We start from the raw sequence: 10,299 nt of genomic DNA on the forward strand, positions 1-10,299 counted from the left end.
GATTTAACTACATGTAGCACTTAGGTGTCTGTTTTCCAATATTCGCTTTCAGGCACATTAGGGAATTCAGTATTGTAGCGGTATATCATGGGGATTTGTTTAACTCATATATGTTAGGATAAAGGGAGTGCCTCTATTTGCATTAGCCAGAGAAGGATTGTGAACTACTATCTTAACTTGTTATCTGAGCTAGGAGTGTACAGGGAAGTTTCTTCTACTAATGGTTGAACTGCTCTTCAGATAAAGCCCTCCACTGGATCCCTGTAGCCCTAATTAATCAGCTGTTAAAACAGTAGTTGATAAAGACAGGCTGGTTTAAAGTTCGAATTGCCTGCAATTGGAGATAACAGGTGAGTCCCTCTTGGCAGAGAGATATGAAAGGAGGAGAATGATCTGTTATCACAGTGAACATGGCACTCAAATGAAAAATGTGGTTCACCAAAGGAACTGGCAAAATGAAACAAAACGGAATTTGATTTTTATGTTCAAAATAAGGGAGTCTCTATTTTTGTTGTTGTTTTGGGCAGTTGTTGAACTTATTTTTGTAAATCTTCATAATATAAGCAGTATTATCAAATTTCATGCAGCAAGATAAATTGATTCCAGTGGAATACACATGCCAATGGCAATATTGCTAGTTATTTTTAATAAAACTGCTACAATAATAATAATTAAGTTAACCTTTGTTTACGCACACGTGTAAAGAGGAAAGAATGCCTTGTAGTTAAGACAATGGATTGACACTCCTGAGACGTAGGTTCAATTCCTGGCTTTACCAGAGTTCCTTTGTGAACTTGAGCAAGTCACTTCATCTCTTTGGTCCTCATCTGGTTCTCATTGAAGTCAACAGTAAAACACCTATCAAGGAGATTTGCTGTTGACTTCAGTGATGCAGGATCAACCATTCCGCACCTCAGTTGTAAAATGGGGTTGATGATAATACTCCCTTCCTCCCACTCTTCATCTCTTTAGGTTGTAAGCTTTTTGGAGCAGGAACTATGTCCCACTATGAGTTTGTACAGAGCCTAGCACAATGGGGTCCCAATCTTGATTGAGCATCTACATTTTACTGTAAAAACAGAAGGGGAAAAACCCAGACTGTTTCACTGCAGCCCAAGCATGCAACAGACTTGATGGCACCCAATGCCGGTTGACATGCATGCCAAACTCAGAACTGAGTTCACAGTTCACTGCATGTTCTGTTCACGGGTATATGTACTTACATACCGTGAACTGAACATGCCCACTGGGCCTTGGGCATGTGGAGTGTACTGCAGGAATGCTTCAGAAAATGTGGACAGTTAGCACACCAACACAGATAAATACAGTGTACTACATAGTCTTATCTAAAGGATGGATATTTATGACCTGAGGCAAGAGCCCAGTGATTAATAGTGCCATAGTGTTAATGATTGACATACCTGGGGATTTTAAAACTCTCCAGGGAAAAATTACAGCACAAGCAGCGACTGTGCAAACTTCCTCCTCACCAATCCACCTCTACCCGGATGCTTCAAAAGTGCATGAGCGCATGGTCATGTGGAAATATTTCGGAAGTTCATTTGGCAGCCACACAACCTGACGTTATGATCTTGTCAGGATAAACAAAACTGGGCTTAGTCAATAGTTGGATGGGAAGATATCCAAGGAAAATCCAGGTGCTGTTGGAAGCGGTGATGGTTGTTCAGCTGCAGCAGTCTTCCCTCTGAGTCGGTACTGAAGCGGAGTCCCCGTATAGTGTCAGGAGTCACGGTGGTGCTGGAGAGGTCATCTTTCAACTGAGAAGTAAAATTAAAACACTCACAGCTTGTAGCTACTTACAAGAGCGGACTGGTAGCTACCCTATGTCTTAAGTAAATTCCAACGGATAGATCATGAAGTGTATTCTGAATCTTGTCTGAGTTATAGTCTATTCTGCCATATGGGACATAATTACACAAAGCTAAGTATAGGTTATTTGACTCAAATATGTACAATTTATTTAAATATAAGAATTCATGGATGAAGTCAAACCTGCTTAAAATTCAATTTTACTTGTGCTTGAGTCCCTCATTGAGGATTTTATTCTGGATTATTCACTACATTTTTTTGGCCTTGCTTGTTAAGCAAAGATAATTGACTGAAGCCAGATTCTCACATGAAGTGCAGTACCTGCTAAATCACTGAGCTTTGTAGTATCTGCTTAGGGAAGGGTAGCCACTGAAGTGAGCTATCTTGACCCCTTTACATTGTGTCAGGTGCAGAAAGCTTTTCAGCATTTGTTGTTAATTTGCAATATTGTATTTGGCAGCCATAAACAGAAATATTTCCTTTTTCTTTTCACACCTTTATGTTAAATAAAGAGAGGTTACAGGCATGTGGGGCATGTGGAGAAGGCAAGGGGGTTAGAAGGTCTTATTGGACACAAAAGCTCTTTAAGGTATTTTAATAATAATGTCTAATGCCTTTAGAAGATAAGATAAAAGTAAGCCTTTATAATAACATTAATGAGGAATATTAGAATACACGTTGTGTCTACCATGTGTCCCATTAGCCGTGTTGTGCTAGTGGATGGAAAAATTACAAATTTGAGTCTGGCACTGAAGGCACCTGTCGTCATGACTCTTTTTGCTAGTAAAATATTTGATTCTAGCACACATTAGCCATAGGAGGCTGGAATTTCAAGTGGTTGTGAAGTTTTTAGACACACAAAAGCTGGGCCATTTTGTGTGCAAGCACAGGCTGAATCAGGCTTGTGCGCTACAGTCAAAGCTGTAGCAAGAACCATCTCCAATAGGCAATCCCCTGTTAAGCAGCCACTTTTTAAAACTCCCACTTTTTCCAGTACATGTTAACTTGGCCATCACTTAAAGGCTTCCTTTATAATTAGTTTATTTGTATGAAGCAATAACCACAAGTCCTAATCAGGCTCAAGGCCCCATTGTGCTGGTTGTTATACAAACATAGAGTTAGAGATTCATTACCCCAATGAGCTTAGGTTAAGATACAAGCGGGTGTAAGTAACAACTGGAAGACAAGCATAAGAGTGATAGAAACTCATGGTTCTCATGCTTATATAGACTAGCTATATGCCTGCCAGCTAATACATCCTGGGACCAACACTGCTAGCTAATAAAGACAGTTTGAAAGGATGGATGGATGAACTATTTCAGCTGCATAGAAGTAATAGTCTGTTTTTCTTCTGTAAACCAGAACATCCCATTCTTCACATTCAGCATCTTATGCCACCCACAATGTATATTACTCGCAAAAATAACAGGAGTACTTGTGGCACCTTAGAGACTAACAAATTTATTAGAGCATAAGCTTTCGTGGGCTACAACCCACTTCTTCGGATGCATATAGAGTGAACCATATATTGAGGAGATATATATACACACACATACAGAGAGCATGAACAGGTGGGAGTTGTCTTACCAACTCTGAGAGGCCAATTAAGTAAGAGGAAAAAAACTTTTGAAGTGATAATCAAGATGGCTCAGTACAGACAGTTTGATAAGAAGCAAGTGTGAAACTTATCAAACTGTCTGTACTGAGCCATCTTGATTATCACTTCAAAAGTTTTTTTCCTCTTACTTAATTGGCCTCTCAGAGTTGGTAAGACAACTCCCACCTGTTCATGCTCTCTGTATGTGTGTGTATATATATCTCCTCAATATATGGTTCACTCTATATGCATCCGAAGAAGTGGGTTGTAGCCCACGAAAGCTTATGCTCTAATAAATTTGTTAGTCTCTAAGGTGCCACAAGTACTCCTGTTATTTTTGCGGATACAGACTAACACGGCTGCTACTCTGAAACAATGTATATTACTGTTTCCTCTGATCTTCCTGCTGCTGGCTTCAAAGGAGGCAAACTAGGGATGAATTTACCCCCAGGATTTTAAAACTACCAACCTCTGATTGTTCTCTTCCCATTCTTCCTACTCCCCCTGACAATGTTAGGTAATAAATTTGTCTCTGTTTTCTGTTGCAAAAAATCTAGCAACCCATGGCCGTTGATTTAAAAGGATTTACACCTGTGATTAAACCGGGCCCTTATATTTATCTTGCTACTCTCTTCAGTAAATAGATATGAAGCTGATAATTAATTCCCAGCACCACTTTCCCTACTCCTTACAATAGTTTCACATTAACCTTTAAGGGTCCTTTGGGGGCACTTAGCTGAAGAGATTTAGATGGGGCATGTGTAAGCACCCAAACTTTGAGTCCCTGATCCAAACCAAATAATGGCTGTTTGTTCCTGGGAATCAGCCAGCCCAAGGCTACTTAGGCCTGCAGAAGCAGTAACTGCATCTGGAAAGAGAATACAGGGACTTCAGATCCCTCCTTTTCCTACCCCTCTAGGGTGTTTCATGTACCTTGTGCTGGGTGATAACATGGGAGGGCTCCATGTTTCTTAAACTAAACTGGCTCTTTATTAAGAGAACTATTGACAGAGGTGCTGTTGCTGCAGCTAGAATTCCAGGCAGGTGCACATAGACTGGCTTCCTGGTGACGCCCTTAAACTCTACCCTCCTGCAACCGATGTTCCTCTCTTCAAGTTCCGTGCAGATTATTACACAGGGGCCCTGTAGTTGCTTGGTGCAGCTCCAAAAGTGCTCAGGACAGACTGTCAGGTCATGCAGTGATTTAGCACCTTTCCTGGGCAGCCTGAGATTGTGGCGTGGGAGCTCTGACCAGATTTACAACAGCCCTCCTCCTGCAGGAGCCCTGTTGTGGGGGGAGGCAATGATTGTGTAACAAGCAAACCCTACCTTCACTGCAGCTGCTCCTGTGGGTCCAGGGGAGGCAGATTGCACGTCCCTGTGCCCACAAAGGCGAATCTAGCCCCCTTCAAACTTTTCCAGGTTCACTCCCATTGCTGTTGAAAAGTCACAGTTCCAGGAACTGTACTTTACCTCCAGTTTATCCGCATATCATAGAATGAAACTGTGACACTTATCAGGCCTAACGTTCCTATTTATATATTTAACCATTAGCACCCCCCCACACACAATGAAAAAGATACATTAAAGGAAGGAGCTGTGTGAATCCCATTAACATTAATGGGAGTTCTCCCTAAATCCCCATGTATCTCGTTAAAATATACCCATTAGTGTCAGGCTGAAACCTACAAAAGCCAGGAGTTTCTGAGTTAAAGCTGAAACTTCATCATTAACTTATCCCATTGTGCCTAGGTATTGCAACACCTTTTAACTTCTCAGCTTCAAAGCTAACTTTTCTACATTGAACTTAAAACAAATCTGCCTTGATAATACAGTAGGCTCTGCTGTAGTTAACACACACTTTTACTCTTGGTCATATTGGAAACCAATATAAAATAAAGAAAGTCAACGCAGTCAAAATAGCTTTTAACCTCCCCCCCCCATGAGAATTGGGATATGAAATATAAACATACTAAAGTCTTCTGCAAAAACATTGCAGCTCAAAACATCTAGCTCATCTAGTCTTCTAGCTCAAACCATTGCAGCATGACGATTGTAAGCACTAGTCATTACTCTAGTACTTTTTTAATATAAAGGCTAGGAGTTCTATGTTAACAAATTACCCCAAACCTCCCTAGGGAATATGTACCCAATGGGATGTTAGGCTCTAAGCGCCAAATGATTCTTATTTACACTAAAGCCCACTCTACAGCACTGTAGTAGTGGAAAGGGGCCTTAAAATGACTGTAGGTCCAGTTCTATTCTACAGCCTTTTGTCAGTCAGTGATGAGGTGTGATTTGTGACTGACGTAGCTGTGCCAGCAAAAGCCTCTAGTCTACAGGCAAAACCTGTGCTTTTGCTGGTATGGTTTATTTTGCCTCAGGGAGGGACGGGAGAGAGGGGGCTGGAGCTATACAAGCATAAATGCAGTTTTGTTGGTCCAAGCTGCATCCACATTAGCAGCTCTTTGCTGGTATAGTATAACTATGCCAGCAAAATGCTCCTAGTGTAAATATGCCCTGAATGTAACTTACTCCCTGTTTAAGGCCTCTGTATTCTGCCTGAGTTTAAAAGGCCTGAATGTAAATGGAGAGATCAGGTCCAAAAGTTCTGTTTTCCTAGGGAGTATGTCCATCAAAAAATGTTGTATGCAGTCTTGTTGTATCCGGGTCTGTCCCAGGATATTAGGGAGACAAGGTGGGTGAGGTAATCTCTTTTATTGGACCAACTTCTCAGCAAAAAATGGACATGCATACAACCTCACTCCAGTCAATTTCAGTTTCTTCTTTATGGTGGGAATAATTCTTTATCTTATGCTTCAGGTTAGAGCTGATGGGCAAAAATAACCTTAGATACAAACAAGAAAAGAAAGTAATTACACAGTACATGTGTGTGAATTTTCTCTCTAGTGTGGACATCTGTTTTAACATATTACAAATACATTTTCTGAACTCTAAGTCTCTAACTGTTGCTTATTAACCTATGACCAGTATTCCTGATCTTCATAGAACGAGATCCCAGCTAGACCTAGTGCAAGAGTTTGTTCGGTCAGGAGGAACTCTGGTAGGGCTTCTTCCAGTAGCTTAACCATTAACAATAAGCAGTGAAATGAGTCATCCGTACTTTATTTTTAATTAGAGCTGCTGTGAGCTCAAGCTTGAGATGTGTTTTTCCTGCAGAGTCCTGAGCGGAAATCATCAGCATTCTCCTGATACTAACTGTGCATGTATTTCTGTAAAGCAACAGTGTTACATTGTTGGGGATACAAACAGCAGAGCAAAACCTAACACCATTTAAAGATTCTCATGGGCAGGTTAGCATGATTCATATTGGCTTAGTTTGCTCAGAGCCATTTTCTTCAGCCCTATTTTTGTTTTTGTTATTAATGGCCAAAAGGATGAGAGGCAGTGTTGGGGGTGGGGATGAGGGGGACTTATTTAAACAAGGGGAGATATTTGTTTTAAATTTATCCTGTAGTGCTTTAGGTACATTTTTCATTAACAACATTAATTTTTTTGTCTGTTTGAACCTCATGGAATAATAAACCCATTGGCTCTTCCTTTAAACTTATTTCGCATCTAGCCCATGAACAAATCAAGTACTTTTCTGTAGCAAACAAAGTGCTGATGACTAATAATCTCTAATACCTGCAAATCCATTCAAGTACACACATGCCAATATGTAATTGAATGTTATTAACATTATTAAAATGAGGACTAAATCCAGTGTTAACGCTGGATGAAACAACTTCTCTGGCTGTAATGATGTTGCAGTAGATCTGGTGTGCAAATAAATACAGTGGTTTTAAAGAAAGTCAGTTTCTAAACTGTATTGCAGAACAGCTGAAAAATAAGTAGTTGTGTTCTGCAGCGTTGTGGTATTTTGGGTGATTTATACAAATGTTGATGGTAAAACTCAATGGAAATTTGTTTCTGCTAATGTTGCTGGAAGATGTTTAACTGCACAGTATAAAATATATTTTTAAAAGTTTATATATGCATCATGGTCTGGTACATAAGGAGTCAGGAGACCTGGATTCTGTTCATGGTGTGGCCACTAACCTGCTATGTAACCTTAGCCACTTCATCTCTCTCTGCCTCTGTTTCCCCTCCCATCCTTTGTCTGACTTGTCTATTTATTAACAATGCCTAGCTCTTATATAGACTTTTTCATCAGTAGATTTCAAACTGCTTTGCAAAGAAGGTCAGTGGCACTATCCCCATTTTAAAGATGAGGAAACTGAGGCACAGAGAGGGAAAGTGACTTGCTCGAGTTCACCCAGAAGGTCAGTGGCCGAGCCAGGATTAGAACCCTAGTCTGCTGAGTTCCTGTCCAGTGCTCTATCCGCTTGGCAACACTGTCTCTCTATTTAGTTTGGCAGCTCTTTGGAGCAGGTGCTGTCTCTCACTACATATTGGTTTTCATTGCAAAATTGAGCTTCAGTCTCAGCTGGTGACTGTTGGCCCAGTTACAATAACAACATTTAATATAGGTATACAGTGGTCTCCCTCTGATACTTGTCAGCTACTGTAACTGCTCCCCATTTACAAATGAATCAGAATGGATTGGGCTAGACCAGAAGTGGCCAAACTGACCCTCCAAGCTGCCTACAATAATCTTCAGAAGTTTGAGAGTCGCATAACATGCACAACCTGCTCCATGGGGTGGCGCCTGCCGGGGCGTGGGGCTTCTGTCCCGATGCCCCCTCCCGGCAGGGCTAAAGCTCTTCTATCCCCCCTCCCTGCAACGGAGAAGTCCCTAGGCCCACCACCCTGTTGCAGGGCAGAAGCCCCGAGCTCCCTCCCCTCCACCCAGTCTGGTAGGTGGGGGGGGGGAGCTCTGTGAGCAGCACTTTAACTGTAAAAGAGCCGCATGCAGCTCGCGAGCCACAGTTTGGCCATTCCTGGACTAGACCTAATTAGCGTGCAGGGCACTTGTTTTGATTTTTGCTACTTTTATATGAATAGTTCATGTGGTGATTGGATCCGGCGGCTAGTGAGTGACCAAACCATTAATGCTGAAAGGGTGGAGGGGGCCACTAGGGTGCAGTCAGAGTCCTGGCACCCACTAGGCGTGTGAAGCCTGGACCTAGGTTGTTCCTGTTGCTTTCCAGAGGCAGGTGGTGCTGCACTGTTTTAGTGAGCGCTCAGAACAGCAGCAGCAAGGGAAGCTGAGTGGGCAGTGACCCTCAGCCCAATCTGTCTGACTTGCATAGGTTTAGCAGCTGCAGCTACGCTGGCTGGCCTAGGGAAGGAGCTGCAGTTGCATGCTGGTTGTTCATGACTGCTGGCAGTTGTATGCAGGCTGGATGAGCAGTGTGCAGGGCAGCAGAGAAGGCCTAAGTAAATTCTTAAGGAAAGGTGAGGGACTGGGAAAAGAGAAGCAGAGTTTGCCCAGGAAAGCTAGTACTGCGAAAACAAAGGGTTGTAACTCGGGGCTATTGCTGCAGCACTGTGTTTCCTGAGTTCTCATTGAAGTAATGCAAGGGTTAAGAAGATGATAGGGGGTGCAATTTGGGGATCTGCTGGTTAGGGTGACCAGATCACAACACAAAAATATCGGGACACATATCAGCCCCGCGCCCAGTCCATCCCCACTCCTCCCAGGCCCCGCCCCCACTCTGCCCCAGGTCCCGGCCCCTCCCCGCTCGGCCCCCCCACCGCGCCCTTCCTCATCCCCAGGCCCCCTGCTGGCTTGCTGCATCCCTCCTCAGTCCCCCACCCACCGCTCGCCTCCTCACCCCTCCCCACCCACCGCTCGCTCGCCTCTTCACCCCTCCCACCCACCACTCACCTCTACAGCACCGACTTCCCCTCTGCCGGGTGGATGCTCGCCCACCCCCCACCTCTTCCCACGCAAGCATCTGCCCTCACTCTGCCCCCATTTCACCCCCTTCCCCAAGTCCCCGCCCCTGCCCTGCCTCTTCTCCACCTCCTCCCCTGAGCGCGCCACGTCCCCACTCCTCCTGGAAAGCACTAAGTGCCGCCAAACAGCTGTTAGGTGGTGGGAAGTGCTGGGAGGGGGAGAGGAGCGGGGACATGGCATGCTGGGGGGCGGGAGGAGAAGCAGGTGAGGAGGGGGGAGCTTGGCTGCAATTTTTCCCCATGGGTGCTCCAACCCTGGAGCACTCACGGAGTCGGCGCCTCCCTCCCGCTCTCCTCCTTACCTGAATATCGGGACAAATGGCGTCCCAATCGTACATTGATCGGGACATGGGACAAAGGGTTAAATATCGGGACAGTCCTGATTTTATCAGGACACCTGGTCACCCTACTGCTGGTACTCGTTGCGTTGATCTGGCCCAGGATGCAGCAACGTAGTCTTTCTGCCACCAGAGAACGACCTCCTGATGAGACAATTTTATTTCATTTGGTACCACAGAGTTAAATAATTCAGTTACAGAGCTAAGCACAGAGAGATGAGCGAGTAGAGAGGAATTAATTACTGTAGGATACCGAGGAAGGATGACTTTTCAGGGGAGACTAAAAGTCAGATGGGGAGTTGAGGAGGCAAAGAGAGATACAAATTCCAGATTACAGGAGCCAGATAGCAGAATCCCCTCAAAGAAGCAGTGGTGAGACTGTGGAGGAGCAGAGGGGCGTCCAGGGCTAGGCAAGTGTGGAAAAAGGAGTGTAGGAATGCAAGGTATGAGGTAGACTGGCGTGAAGAGTTTAAAATGACCAATGAAGTGGGCCTGGAAATGAATGGAGGAACCACTGGAGTTTTAAAGCTAAATTATGGTAGCAGATGTGTTGAGAGGACAAGAAGGCACTGGGACTGCTCTTTGACCCTACGCAGAAGGAAGCCAGAGTTTGGCTTCCAGTAGTTCGACACACAAAGAGCAAGTGGCTTGTATTGCCAGTAGTATTTC

Source organism: Emys orbicularis, chromosome 9 (assembly GCF_028017835.1).
Source record: "Emys orbicularis isolate rEmyOrb1 chromosome 9, rEmyOrb1.hap1, whole genome shotgun sequence".
NCBI lineage: Eukaryota > Metazoa > Chordata > Testudines > Emydidae > Emys > Emys orbicularis.